Source organism: Etheostoma spectabile, chromosome 16, assembly GCF_008692095.1.
Source record: "Etheostoma spectabile isolate EspeVRDwgs_2016 chromosome 16, UIUC_Espe_1.0, whole genome shotgun sequence".
Taxonomy (NCBI): Eukaryota; Metazoa; Chordata; class Actinopteri; order Perciformes; family Percidae; genus Etheostoma; species Etheostoma spectabile.
The window spans coordinates 9,857,097-9,871,735 of record NC_045748.1 but is presented as its reverse complement, the minus strand read 5'-3'; the positions used below and the strand labels follow the sequence as shown (position 1 = coordinate 9,871,735).

The following is a 14,639-nucleotide window of genomic DNA, read 5'->3' as shown; positions in this document are numbered from 1 at the left end:
GGGGGGGGGGGGGGGGAGCGAGGCTTTTACTCTGTGTGTGCAGAGGAGGCTGGCAGTGAGGAGGAGAGTACCGGAGAGGATGCTGGTTCCTGACACGGAGCTGCTGGCGTCTCTCTGAAGCAGCTCGACCGATAGAAAAGAACAACAACACATCTGGGTCAGCGCCAAAGGTAAGACCAGACATCTATTAAAATAAAAAAAAAATGTTTAATTGATATTGTTTTTATGATGATAATTTACCTTTTTAGTTTGAACTTTTTTTTAAATTTCACGTAGGTTCGCAGCCTGTGGTTCAGTAACACTAAAGTGTCTCAAACAGCAATGCTCATCCATTGATTGTCATGACATGTAATGCTAAAAACTGCCTATTTTAAACGAACGTTTCTGATATTACCCAAAATACCTTTTTTTAAATTCCTTTAAATTATAAAAAAAGATGTAAAAAAATATTTTAGAAAATGTAAAATATTTTTTTAACTGATTTTGGACTGCAAAAATTAGAAATATGAGTTTTGTCACTGTGTTCAGATATTTCATTGAGGTTTACGTCTTATTTTTGAAAATATCATTCACAGATGGCTGACGTCATTTAAGTTATACACTATAGATTCACATCACCATATTAAGAAAGATGAATACAAATTGAATAGAGCACAACTGAAACTGGATTTTTAAAGTGATAGAATTTGTGATATTGGAAACCGTCTGACAATGTTATATTGGCCAGTATTTGTTCTTTTTACAGTATATGTTTCTCTGGTTTTCAAAGATTGTCATAGATTGGGTTTTCATTCAGCGAGAAAACATGACTCTATGACAACGGAATGTTAAACCATGTCAAATATTAAATATCTGTAGGTTTGTCCGCTAAAACTTGTCAATGTTACACCTTGGTTTGTGTATGTGTTTAACTAAAATGTTAATAAACTAGCTTTAGAGCTAGTTTATTAACCCTCTCCATGCCCGGAGATCCGCCAGAAAAAAGCCCGCCAGATCAGCATCGAGGGCGGGCGGGCGCCGCTCATCTTCTCACTGTCCCCGCTGATGTATCACAGAGACGGGCCGTTGAGCGGGATGGAGCAGGAGACAAGACGAAGCTCCAACAGTTTAATAATCCTCTCTGTGCTCCATCCAAAATCCTTGGCTTCACGCTGCGCTCCCGTGCTCTGGTACAGAGCGGTGTTTTCCCTCTTAGTTAACTTCCTACAAAAAAAGCAAATAATGTAGTTCCATGTAGGCTAGTCCCACTTCGTAAGGCACCTAAAACTGCACCTAAGCAAAGATTTTAATGAGTGAGCTTGACTCCTAATTTCCACCGGTTGCAGAACGGCTGCGGGTCCGCTCCGAAACAGAGGCGGAGTCGTTAGGTTTCCATTAAAGTCAATGTGTGTGTGTGTGTGTGTGTGTGTGTGTGTGTGTGTGTGTGTTTCCACGGACTGCGGAACGGCTGCGTCCCAGCTCCGGCGATCCGCAGCCTACCGGACCAGAAATGCAGAGCTTCTATGTTTGCCACACAATTCAGCCCACGGCAGATAGTGTGGGACAGGAAGTCAAGCACAGAAACAAAATGAAACATCCTGTTAATTTTCAAAATAAGATAGACCCTGCTCACTGTGGATCATATCTCCCTGCACCACCTTAAACAGCACAGAGTTGTTCACCCTCTACTCCTCTGGATGGAAACTAACTGTTTTTGTGGTTCTATTCTACGTGAATTTGCGAGATCTCGTGGGTCCTCGTGACTTCAGCTGTCAGTCATGGCCGGACCTGGTGGGTGTTGACAGACGGAGCCGACACGCAGCGGAGCCGACACGCAGACGTTCTGCAACCGGTGGATATTAGAGGTTTAGAGGTGATGTTTGGTGGATTTTGTGACTTTATCAGAGAGAGAGCCCCCTGGCTGGGGCTTCATCTTATTAACAGGCAGATATGAGAGTGGTAGCGATTTTTGCATCGTGCATCAACGTTTTGGCGAGAAAGTAAAACATACATCCCAAAATATTTAAGTATTTCTTTAAAAAAAAGGAGCACATTTTTTGCATCGTGGGCATTAAAGGTGTGACCCTGGATTTCGATCCAACTGCGGAACGGCTCCGCTGTGTGTCGGCTCCGTGCTCCGCTGTCCTTCAACACCCACCAGGTCCGGATTTGTCGCGGAACGCCTGCCAGCTGAAATCACGAGGACCCACGATATCTCACAAGTTCACTTATGATCGCACAATATAACAGGATGTAGTTTCTATGACCAGATCCACAAAACCTCTGACCGGTTGACTTCGGGCGTGCCGGAGTTCGGACGCAGCCGTTCCGCAGTCAGTGCGACCACACACACACATTGACTTTAATGCAAACCTATTGACAAGCTGTTCCGCAGTCGGTGGAAATCAAGGGTGAGTGTGTGCAGCAGAGATAAGAAGATTTATCTCCATGTTAAAGTCGCAGGTCAGCTCCAGAAAAAGCTCCAGTACAGCGGTGGAGCTCACTGGCCAACATGTAGGCCAGTGGCAGCAGTGGAGTCAAAGCTGAGATGGAAAGAGAAGAGGATGAAGTGTGTGTGTGTGTGTGTGTGTGTGTGTGTGTGTGTGTGTGTGTGTGTGTGTGTGTGTGTGTGTGTGTGTGTGTAATTGATTTGCAATACTCATACTCTTTATTTGCTCTATCATCCTCAGCCAGAGCTGACTATTGAGCCCCCTCTTCTTTCCCATGCTCCCTATATAATCCCTGTTGAATGCTCCTTTTGCCCCCAATCAGATCTATTGACTGGTGTGTGTGTGTGTGTGTGTGTGTGTGTGTGTGTGTGTGTGTGTGGGGTGGGTGGCGATGGATTATACGGGCTGCTGAGCGCTCAGGTGCTGACTGATGTGGTTAATGTGCTTGAGCAGAAACGGTTCACGCCGACTAAACACCCCCCTGCCTGCTGAACTCAGGGGAAATATGTCCTCCTGTACGGTTTTCTTCTCCTTGTGTCTAAGCGTTTTCAGATATTGGCATTCAAGACTTAATTGTCTTAAGTGCTGCTTTCAGTAGAAAACATCTCGGTGGCAAAACAACTGCTGTCAGCATGAGGTTAATCAGACATTAGGCCCTGAGTTGAAGTAAATGAAATGTAGCCCAGTCTGTTAAAGGGTCAGTTTACTCAAATTGCAAAAAGCATCATCGGAATTGGGACAGGAATGATTTACGTTCAGTGCCAGCCCTCATTCATTAAAGCAAGGGGGGTCAGGGGGGTCAGGGGGGTCAAGTAGGTCAGGATGGTGAATGCAGGTTGTTCATGCAGGCGATCAGAGTTCATGTCCTGTCAAAAACATTTCAAGTAATGTTTGGCTTTATGTTCTTTACTCAAAAGTGTTTCAGTAACCATTTAAACAATCTGACACCAAGGTATGTACTAGGTTCAGAATCACAGATATTGATCCCAATACAGACTATACTTATATAACAACATAATACTTTTCTAAATATTAAATAAGCAGCTAATGGATAGGCCCATGACTCATGACTGTGTCCAGTGAAAACCATGTATCTCCAGATATGTTGATGATAAAGAACCATCAGCTCCTAAAATGCATCGTCACAAAACTGAAAGCAGGGCTGTTTTTCTAGTTTTAAAACATTTTTAGAAATATAGTACGTGGTTCTCACAGGACAGCGATGCTACAAACAGGATGATCTTACAGACCATGATGCACTGCTGTAGATCAAACTAGCCAACAGTATAGAAAAGCAGTTAAAATGAGCAAAACCTTACACATCTACAGCAGTAAAATGCAACATAAATATTAATGCAGCAGGAATATTACTCCAGAACATCAAATAGAAGGAAAACACTGACAGGGAACATGTCACTGCAACATTTCTACTTTTATATAGTTCTTCTGATAATACTCAAGTGAAGGATCTTCTTCCACCACCAGAAAGCAGTTTTATATCAATAGATTTTACGAGGGCACATGTCCAGTTTAAGTGGGTTAAATTGCCTCTTTATTCATAAAGGTGTCAGGTTTGGGGTCAGGTCCATTCTGACAGAATCCATCAAAGCAATCGATTGAAATGAATGGATTTCCCATTTTCCCATTACTTCCAGTGGGGACTGTTCCACATGAGCTCATTCACTTGAGCACTTTTAGCGATTTGGACGGTTGAAATGTACAGTAATTGACTCTCCTCGTCCTCCTCAGATCTGCAGCTGAGGCATGATTGTTTCCAACGCTCGGGAGTTCTCTCAGCACAGCAGGAACAGCAGATGTGCCGTACAAACCCACTGTGGCCCAAAGTGTTTGATTAGCTGTGTATCGCGGGCACGCTTTCATTGTTTACAGCCAGGAAGGATGGGCAGAGGCAGATGTGTGTTTATGTGTCACAGAAACCCAGCTGTAGACAGAAAACCACTATGGCACGTTGGGAAATGCTGGTGTGTGTGGATGTCTCCACCTGCATGACCCGGATATCTTGTCGGGCAACTCGGGGCAATAAATGTCCAACACACACCACCAGCGTTTGGCTTACGTGGCCTGATTTGAACCGATTTTACCCTTGTGGTGTTCTTCTGAGTCAAGATTGGAAAATTTAAAACTGGCACATTTTAGTTTTCCAAATTTGTTTTAAACATATGTCACTTTTAGGTTTTTTTCCCCATCTTTTCTGCGATTTTTTTCAACTACCACTAGTATACACTAACAGCAACTTATTACCACTATTTTTACACTTATTTGGGGAATTTATGGTCAATAAACCTCATTTAGCCTTTATAAAATGATATCTAATTTTTGAATTAAAAGCAGAGCAAAGTATTGATTATTTTTGACTAATAATTAAGGTCAGAGGTTGTTGTTGGATAATCACAGACTGGGCAAGTTTAGTCAGAATAACGCTACGAAATATGAATAAATAAAACACAAAAATTAATATGACTTGTGAAGAGTATTTAGTGAAACCATCCGTGTTACTTTTTAAGCATTTTGGTTGAAAGAAACCCAAATTTCTGCTATTGAAACTTAGAAAACGGGTCAAATTTGACCCGAAGACAACAAGACAAGGACCCTGATTCAATGATGTCCGAGTCAGAACCGACGGACTGAGCTACTTCCACCCCTTAATGTTTTTAAAATGAGACACCACCTCCTTCTTGATGACATCACGCAAGCTGTGATTGGTTGTGGGACCAGCGTGTGGTAGTACGTTGTGTCTCTTGGCCGATTCACAGCAAGAATTTCTGGAATACCTTGTATTGTTTCATGGCTCAGTGAAAGTCAAACACATGGACGATGATGATGTTCACACGCTCGGTTTAGATGCAAGATTGAGTGTTGACAGGTGAGCGTGTCCTATGTGACGAGTCCTCTCACAGGACATGGTGGTCTGTCTCTGACCTCCTTGCACCTCATTATTCTATCTTAGTCTTTCCTCCTAAAGCTGACGCCCTCAGCCAGCCGTCACACACACACACCCACACACACACACCCCACACCCACACACACACACACACACACACACACACACACACACAGTTATCCTGAGGTTGCATTTGTTTAGTGGCTTCAGTGCTACCTCTAGTGCGTAAACACACGTGAGGAGACGCACAAAATCTGAATCCATCACCACATGGTGTTTTGCTCTCCTGTCATACACACACACAGATGGCCACAAGCTGCTAATTATATGTTAAATTTTTGTATATATATGTATAATGTGTATATTTATATATATGTGGTGTGTGTGTGTGTGTGTTTATTATGTCTCAACACACATACAGTGGTTGAAAAAGTGTTTGCCCCCTTCCTCATTTCCTGTTCCTTTGCATGTTTGTCACACTTAAGTGTTTCGGAACATCAAACCAATTTAACAATAGTCAAGGCAACACAAGTAAACACAAAATGCAATTTGTAAATGAAGGTGTTATTATTAAGGTGAAAAAAAATCCAAACCATCATGGCCCTGTGTGAAAAAGTGATTGCCCCCCTTGTTAAACATACTAACTGGGTGGTGTCCACACCTGAGTTCAATTTCTCTAGCCACACCCAGGCCTATTATTGCCACACCTGTTCACAATCAAGGCATCACTTAAATGGACTGCTTGACACAGTAAGGTCCACCAGAAGATCCTTAAAAGCTACACATCATGCCGAGACCCAAAGAAATTCAGGAAATTTAGAAAGAAAGTAATTGGATCTATCATTCTGGAAAGGGTTACAAAGCCATTTCCAAAGCTTTGGGAATCCAGCGAACCACAGTGAGAGCCGTTATCCCAAATGGCGAAGACATGGAACAGTGGTGAACCTTCCCAGGAGTGGCCGGCGCCAAAATTACCCCCAGAGCGCAGCGACGACTCATCCAAGAGGTCACAAAAACCCCACACAACGTCCAAGAACTGCAGCCTCACTGCCTCAGTTAAGGTCAGCGTTCATCCTCCACCATCAGGAAAGACTGGCAAAAAGGCCTGCAGGCAGAGTTCCAAGGAGAAAACCACTGCTGAGCAAAAGAACACAAGCTCGTCAATCTCCACAACACATCTGATGACCCAGGCTTTTGGGCAATTCTGTGACCGATGAGACAAAAGTGAACTCTTGAAGGTGTGTGTCCAAGTTATCTGGCGTAGAAGGAACACTGCATTTCATAAAAAGAACATTATACCAACGTAAATAAATATGGTGGTGGTAGTGTATGGTCTGGGGCTGTTTTGCTGCTTCGGGACCTGGAAGACTTGATAAGCCGTGATAAAAGGAACTATGAATTCTGCTGTCTACCAAGAGATCCGAAGAGAATGTCCGACCATCTGTTCGTGTACTCAAGCTGAAACGAACTTGGGTTCTGCAGCAGGACAATGATCCTAAACACACCAGCAAGTCCACCACCAAATGGCTGAAGAAACAAAATAAAGACTTTGGAGTGGCCTAGCCAAAGTCCTGACCTGAATCCTATTGAGATTTTTGTATGACCTTAAAAAGGCCGTTCATGCTCGAAAACCCTCTAATGTAACTGAATTAGGACAATTCTGCAAAGATGAGTGCCAAAATCCTCCAGGATGCTGTAAAACCTCATTGCACGTTATCGCAAACGCTTGGTTGCAGTTGTTGCTGCTAAGGGGGCCCACCAGTTATTAGGTTTAGGGGGCAATCACTTTTTCACACAGGGCCATGATGGTTTGGATTTTTTTTTCACCTTTTAATAAAACACCTTCATTTACAAATTGCATTTTGTGTTTACTTGTGTTGTCCTTGACTATTGTTAAATTGGTTGATGGTCCGAAACACTTAAGTATGACAAACATGCAAGGAAACCGGAAATGAGGAAGGGGGCAAACACTTTTTCACACCACTGTATATACATATATATATGTATGTGTATATGTATGTGTGTATGTATATATATATATAATGTATGAGAGGTTTTGGTATATTTGGTCATGAAGTGACAAAGTTATTCCAGTAGTAAATTGTTACAATTCATTCTGAGGAGGTCATGAATATTTGTACATGGCCGATTGTGATTGGTTTAACTGAACAGTGTCTCCCTCAAAAACAGCTGATCAGATTAGGGGAGAAGTGATAAAATTATTGAAGTCTCCCTGAAATAATTTACGTTGAGCTTAATTAAGAGTTTATTTGCAAACCAGCATCTAAAAGAAAACACACAGCAGGGTGTAAACTCTTCAATGTACCGCTGACTGAGACAGCTGAGACCACCTCATACATGTATGTATGTATGTATGTATGAAGATCAATTTGAGTGCCTATGAATAGGATCTTTTCCCCATTTTGTGGTGTCATGCAGTGTGGGACTCGCACTGGTCTGGTCTTGCCTTGGTCTTAACCCCTCAAAGTCTTGGTCTAGTTTTCGGTCTCCATACACTCTGGTCTTAGTGAGGACTTGGGCTCGGTTTAAGGGGGTCTTGACTACACCACTGCTTACCGTTAGCATCGCTGAACAAATGCACAAACACTCTTTTCCCTGCTTTCAACCTCTGACCTACTTGTGTACGATGTGGTCTGAAAAGTTTCCCTCTCAGAGGTTTTGGAAAGCCATGTCTAGAAAACTCTGTGACGTCAAAGCTTTAAGCCACACATGTTGGGATCGAAGAAGATTACTCTTATAGCTACACTTTACCCAGGAGTGTGTGTGTGTGTGTGTCATTGCGAGGGTTAACAATCCCTACAGAGTCATCATCAGACAGCGGATAAAGTAGGTGGTGATGCCTCTTTGCCTCTTAAGCTCCATAAGCTGCTTCCTCACGAGTCTGACACTCCTCAATGGAGGCGTGGAGAGTCGTACAGTATGGGGGGGGGGGGGGGGGGCAGAGAAAGCTGAGCGCATGAATAGACTGATGACGATGAACGCATGATGCTGGATTGACGAGAGCAGTGACAGCTGTAGGGACAGTGTGAGGAGAGCAGTGGGATGAGTTGGATGAGTGTGTTAAAATGTTCCAGTCTAATTCAGATGGGAGTCATTGTTTGGACTCCCTGGGGAATGTTCTGTGTACCGTACATAACCGTTGTGGTGGATGAGGCAGCATGAACGTGGTTTACTGAGATAACTAGCTTTCTCTTTTTAAGGTCAGACCGACCGATCCAGTAGAGAGGCAAAGCCCCTCCACCTTCTGTTGGACTCCCATGGGACCTTTTTTCGGAATAAATGGTGAACGGGTAGAGACAAATAATTATTTTATCCCATTTAAATTGAGCCATGAATTACACATGAGGTTTATGATGTGTAGGTTTTTTTTTAGTACCACTTAGTTTTGTGTGATACCACTCAGCCTCACAAGAAAGGTGGATAACGTAACCCCCCCCCCCCCAAACGTTGAACCTAAAGTTACGCCCTTGGTAGAACTACATGGAATTTTTGTCAGCATGTGTTTGTCTGGTTGAAATACATTGGATTGGATTGATCACTGGACAAAACCCACTGGGGTTTCCACATTTATGTTCAGTGTGAACGCTCATGTGATACTTTTTTCAGGTAAAGATGTCCATTCACATTAAAACATCTCATCAACAGAAAACGACTGAACCTTCCCTCTTTTTTTGGGGGGACGGAAAATGGCAACAGTGAGCATCAGAGCCCACATGTGCTGATTATCGGGACAGACAGTCTGATTCTGCTGAGCTTCAGCTGTTCAAACCCCGGTTCTGTCCTGCTCTGTTGACCGAAGACTCAAATTCGACAGTGGCTCATACACGCTACCTGTTTGCCCAAGTGACTTTATGCTGACCACACAAATATGAAGCCCGACAACAGCTGTATTATCTGATCACAGCCACGCAGCCTCTGATCTGTGCAGACTTTGGCTCATTTGTTATCCGGTACACCGTCAAATTCACATCTATCTACTCTGTGGTTTCACAAGTTTTGTTTTTCATTTGTGATTGTTGGAGAAAAGATAAGTGAATTTTTTTTTTTGTTGTTGTTGAAAACTGTCTTAAAGCGCCCATATTATTTTCATTTTCAGGTTCATAACTGTATTTTGAGGTTGTACCAGAATAGGTTTACATAGTTTCATTTAAAAAAAAACACCATGTTTTGTGAGTTTAGGTCTCTGTTTTAGCTCCAGAGTGAGACATCTCACTTCTATACTATCTTTATTGGGAGTTGCACATGCTCAGTAGCTAGGTAAGATCCCATCAGCTAGATAACTCTTTCTCCAGCTTTGGTCAGTCCAAGGCAGGATCAGCTGGGAGACTTCTTCTAGACCAGGGACACTTGTGGAATACCTGCAGAACAGGGACAGGAAGTAGAACAGGGACAGGAAGTAGTTCTTTTGGAGATTATGGTCAACTAGTGTGTGTTGTAGCAGTGTTTTGTCATTGAGAACGAGCTAGCATGCTACGGTTAGCCACCTCGTCTCGGCTAGTGACGTAGAAAGCCGTGCAGATGTTGAACAGCTCACCCGGAGACCGAAGACAGAGGACATTCAGAAACCGGATCTCACTCAAAACACCACGGATAGTTTTGTTGAATGCGTGTGGAAGCACCAGAGACTCAAAATAACACTCCAAATCCCAGAAAAGCGATTTCTTTTCATAATATGGGCACTTTCAACACCAATCAAAACAAAACCATGCTCTGGGTTCACAATGGATTTTTCCAAAATTGTAAGTGTGCACAATTAGGATTTTTTTTTTACCTCCAAATGCAGAAATTAAGATAATCTGACTAAGATGTTTACAACCTGTTTGATTATTGGCCTTATCAGACTTTGTTGGAGTGATGTATCATGTTTCAACAGCACAGTTATTACTGATGGAAATGTTGCTCAAAACTATCAAAATAAGCCCCAGATTGTAATAAACCAGAATTTCTTTTCAACTAATAATTCCCTCTTGAGTTATAACTATAGACTCAGAAAGTATTTAATGGAGCGTATGCTATGTGTTTCTTAAGTGCAAGCACATTTTTCTTTTGTTCCTAAAACATGAATGTGAAATATAAAAAAAAAGTGAAACCAGTCTGACGTAGAGAGGCCTCTCGGCGTTACAGGACACATAGGAAGATGACGCAATCTGTCAGAGTTTTCGTCCCTGCAGCGCTCACACAATCTCTCCCACTCGGTGTGTGTGTGCGTGTGCGGCCCCGCAGCTCTAAGTCAGCCCACATAGTCTCATGGAGCTAAAATGCCTTGGTTTCCTTTCACTTCATGTCAATTTGCAGCGCTTTTCTCTGAGCCACTGACCATGTGTGACAGGTCCTCTTTCTGCACACAAACTGTGTGTGTGTGTGTGTGTGTGTGTGAGTGTTTGTGTTTGTCAGGGGAGAGCGTGTGTGTGTAAGTCAGGGGGAGAGCTGTGTGTGTGTGTGTGTGTCTCTGTCTGTCTAATTTTTTGCATGTCAATTTGTGTTAATGTTAAAGCCAGGTTGGTAAAGGTCTTAATTACAGAAGACCTACTTTACTAAGCCAGCAGCTGAGAAAGACAGAGAGAGAGAGACAGGGAGGGAGAGACAGGGACTGACTGACAGATGGACGGACGGACGTGTGATTAACTGAAAGATAAAAGAGCTCCTCGCAGTTCCCGTTCTCCTCATCTGACCTAAGCGAGCGAGAGGAAGACATGTTTTTGTGTTGGGTGGAACAGAAGAAGATTGCATCTAAGTGGCTGTTTGATTGCACAGACGGGCTTTAAGCTAAACGCTGACATGGTCACCATGACAATGCCAGCTTGTCAACATCTGGAGACATCTGGAAGCTACTTGACATCCTCCCGGGATTATATATTTCATATCGGTTTGCTTTCTACAGTACGTAAACGTGGTTCGTCTTTAATACTTTGCCATGTTGGCTATTCTGTACACACACGTATTGCATGTCTTAGAAGAGGGATCCCGCTTCTGTTCTTCCAAAGGTTTCCTCTATTTTAACCCTCCTGTTAAAGGGTTTTGAATCGAGGGTCAAAGGAGAGAAGGTGTACAGTTCTGTACAATGTTCTAATGCCCCTTGAGGCAAATTTGTCATTAGTGGTATTGAGCTCTATAAATTGACTTGACTTTCCATTTGCCAATTAGCTTAAAATGCAAACTGAGGCTGATGAAAATAACCGATGGTTTTGCAGGAAGTTAGTCATTAAGATTTTGACCTGAGGATGGCGCTAGAGGAAAAGTAAGACCCAAAGTCATGAGGATTAATCTAGTCTCACAGCGCCAGACCTACCTCTACAGCGTTGTGGAGTAAGGCCTGGCTACACCACAGATGCATTCTGGGATAGTAGAAAAAAAAACGCTCTGGGCTGTTTGCATTTCTTTAAACCAATCACTATTGTCTTGGGTGGCGCTAAACTCCAGACGCGGTGATGGTGGCTCTGCACAATAGTCTCATTAAGGAAGTTGTTTTGGTGGAACAGTGACACCCCGCAAAGAAAACGCCACATTTAATATTAATTGAAGTTAACTTTTCACACGATACAGTAACATGAGCTATTTAACTATTAAAACATGGTGAAACCTCATTAGCTCATACCAGTGTTTGTATCGATCGCTCGCAAAACGTCCCAATTAGAGAAGAAGTTCCCTAAACATGTTCTTTGTAAATCTTTACAATCATTCTCTGAAGTTGAGCCTTGTTACACAATCAACGTTTTCTTCAAAACTTCCCATTTTCCGTGTGCTTGGTAGCTTGAAGTTTGTTGTTTCCCGAAGAGAAGGTGGACAACGGCAACACACAGAGAGCGCCTCTGTCGGCTTCATCGTGGACCTGTACTTCTGTTGATCCAGTCTAGGATTCATCCTCTGGGAACCATGAAAGAATGTACACAATTTGATATCAGTCCATTTAATATTATAAAAAAAAAAATGCATTGGTCCAGATGACAATACACTGAAAAGTACACTACACACACCGAAGAAGGCACAGTGCATCTTTTTCCGCATTCCTTCCTTGTGATCAATTGCAAGAACGATGCCCGCAGCTCACAAACAAGACCCAGAAACAGACAAAACACACAAAGAGGCGTTGACAGGGAGACCGGCATAGGACAAAAGGGACCAAACACATACACATACAGAAGTGAGAAGGCCGTAGCTCATATCTATAGCATGGGCTTAAAGGATCCAGCAATGCCAAGTGTCCAAAGTCCTTCCCGGGGCTCCGCCTATGCGAGCCGTGGAGAGCTCCAGGAAAGGGTCCAAGTACCAATGGACAAGTCATTAGGTGGTTTCCAATGGGTTGCAATCATCCTCTTGGTTGCTGTAAGTCCAGCAAAAAAGGCACTTTTTGGAGTTTTAGAGACTGAAGGGCTGACAGATCATTCAGAATCCAAACACTGGCAGTAACTGGTACAGTATCATTAATACCACAGGGCAGATATTTTAGATGCCATGTTGTTCCAGAACTGACCAATAGGAGAGCAATCCCAGATCATGTGAAGGTGTGTACCTTGAGCTTTTAGTGGGCAGAAAGTGCGTCAGAGGACTGTTAATGGCCTTCATGTGATGCCTTTTCACGGGGGTGAGATATGTCCTGAATCTGCTGATGGTGTGGATTGCGTGATACATCATGCCAGTCAAGATCTATACTCAGGTCTGGGCAATCATGTGCCCAGATCCTCTCAATAGGAAGGCCAGAGTGGCCAGATATCACCAAGAACTGATAAAGCCTCCATACCATACCACATATCATACCATACCATACCACATACCATACTGCCTTGAGTGCTGATCTTAATTGACGGTAAAAGGAAAAAAGAGGAACGTGGTAGATCGAATGTGTTTTTTAAGTCAGAAAAGGTAACAAGCCAACCTCGCCAAAGTGGTTGACCGACCAACCGTCAGACAGAAAATCAAAACCGATACCCTTTCCTAAAAGCTACATGTTGAATAGGCACGCTTAAAAATAATTTATCTCACATTGTTTATCTCCAATGTCATCCCTGCCCTTCCCTGCAATAATTGATTTGAAGGTTATAATGATTTAAATCCTTCTCCAATTTGTATAAAACAACACCGATTGAGTAGATGAAAATTGCACTGTTACTCCTCTCCTCATAGAGGACCACAAATGGACACACACACACACACACACACACACACACACCCCTATCACACCTGTCCTTGCATCCCTTCATTGGATTCCGTTAAAATTCATTATAAAGTATAAGATTCTGTTGGTTTCCTTCAAAGCATTACATGACCTTCACCCCCCCCATTACATTCCTGAGTTCCTTGTTCCTCAATCCACCACACGCCCCTTAGATCCTCCAACCTTGGTCTTTAATCTATGGCTCGCTCCAACTACAAAACCAAAGGTGACAGTGCTTTTTGCCATTTTAGCGCCACCCTAAGTCAATATCCTGAATCTCTGGACTGGTTTAAGTGTCTTTTAAAAAAGGAGTTAAAATACTTTACTTTGCTGCACCCCAATTATGCTGTCTTCATATGTGTCGTGCACGTGTGTGTGAAGCACTTTGGAACTGCTTGTTTTTAAAAGTGCTATATGAAGAAAGTGTTACAGTACATGTGCATGTACACATGCACTCACACACACGCACACACACACACACGCATGTAGCACTGCTCCCCTGATGTTGTTCTGCCTCTATAAAACAGGTGTAAATCAAACCAGACTTCATGTGATGACATCTGTCCTTGGCGTGGCCTTCTCAAGAATTGCTCGCAGGAAGCCACATCATCCCCCCCCATCATCCGCCCCATCATCCCCCTCATCATCCGCTCCATCATCCCCCCCATCATGGACAGAGTTTAGTACGTGCTAGATGAGTATTTGACTGTCATACTGTACAGGCCTGAAGTAAAAACTGGACTTCTTGTTTTTGGGGTGGAAGGCACTGGAAGAGCAACACTACAGCAATACACCATACAAAGAAGTTTATTGCTGACAAAAACATGTGCAAATGCAACATGGTTGCAGAGGTGGAACGTAACCAAGTAGATTTACTCAAGTGTACTTGTACTTTACTTGAGTATTTCTATTTTATGCTACTTTATACTTGTACTCCTCTACATCTCAGAGGTCAGTATTGTACTTTGTACTTTTGTTACTTTTCAGATGACAGTTTTTCCTCCCATTCCCGTCTAGTGAAAAAAACCTTGCATCTCCAGATGTTTTGTCGTTGAACGTTTTTGATGAACTGAAGGATGAAGTGTTCCTTTGTGTTGAGAAAAGTCTCCTTTTTAAGCTAGATAAAGTCTTTAAA

General features: G+C 42.9%; 1 protein-coding gene across 3 annotated transcripts in view; it reads left to right on the top strand.

Annotated features, from left to right (window-relative positions):
* Positions 1 to 39: 39 nt before the first annotated feature.
* rph3aa (rabphilin 3A homolog (mouse), a) overlaps positions 40 to 14,639 on the top strand; it is a 35,269-nt gene continuing 20,669 nt past the window's right edge. For all 3 annotated transcript variants that reach the window (XR_004335563.1, XR_004335562.1, XM_032539173.1), the window contains exon 1: positions 40 to 170. The gene's annotated coding sequence lies outside the window, so the exon portion shown is untranslated. The remainder of the gene's footprint in view (positions 171 to 14,639) is intronic.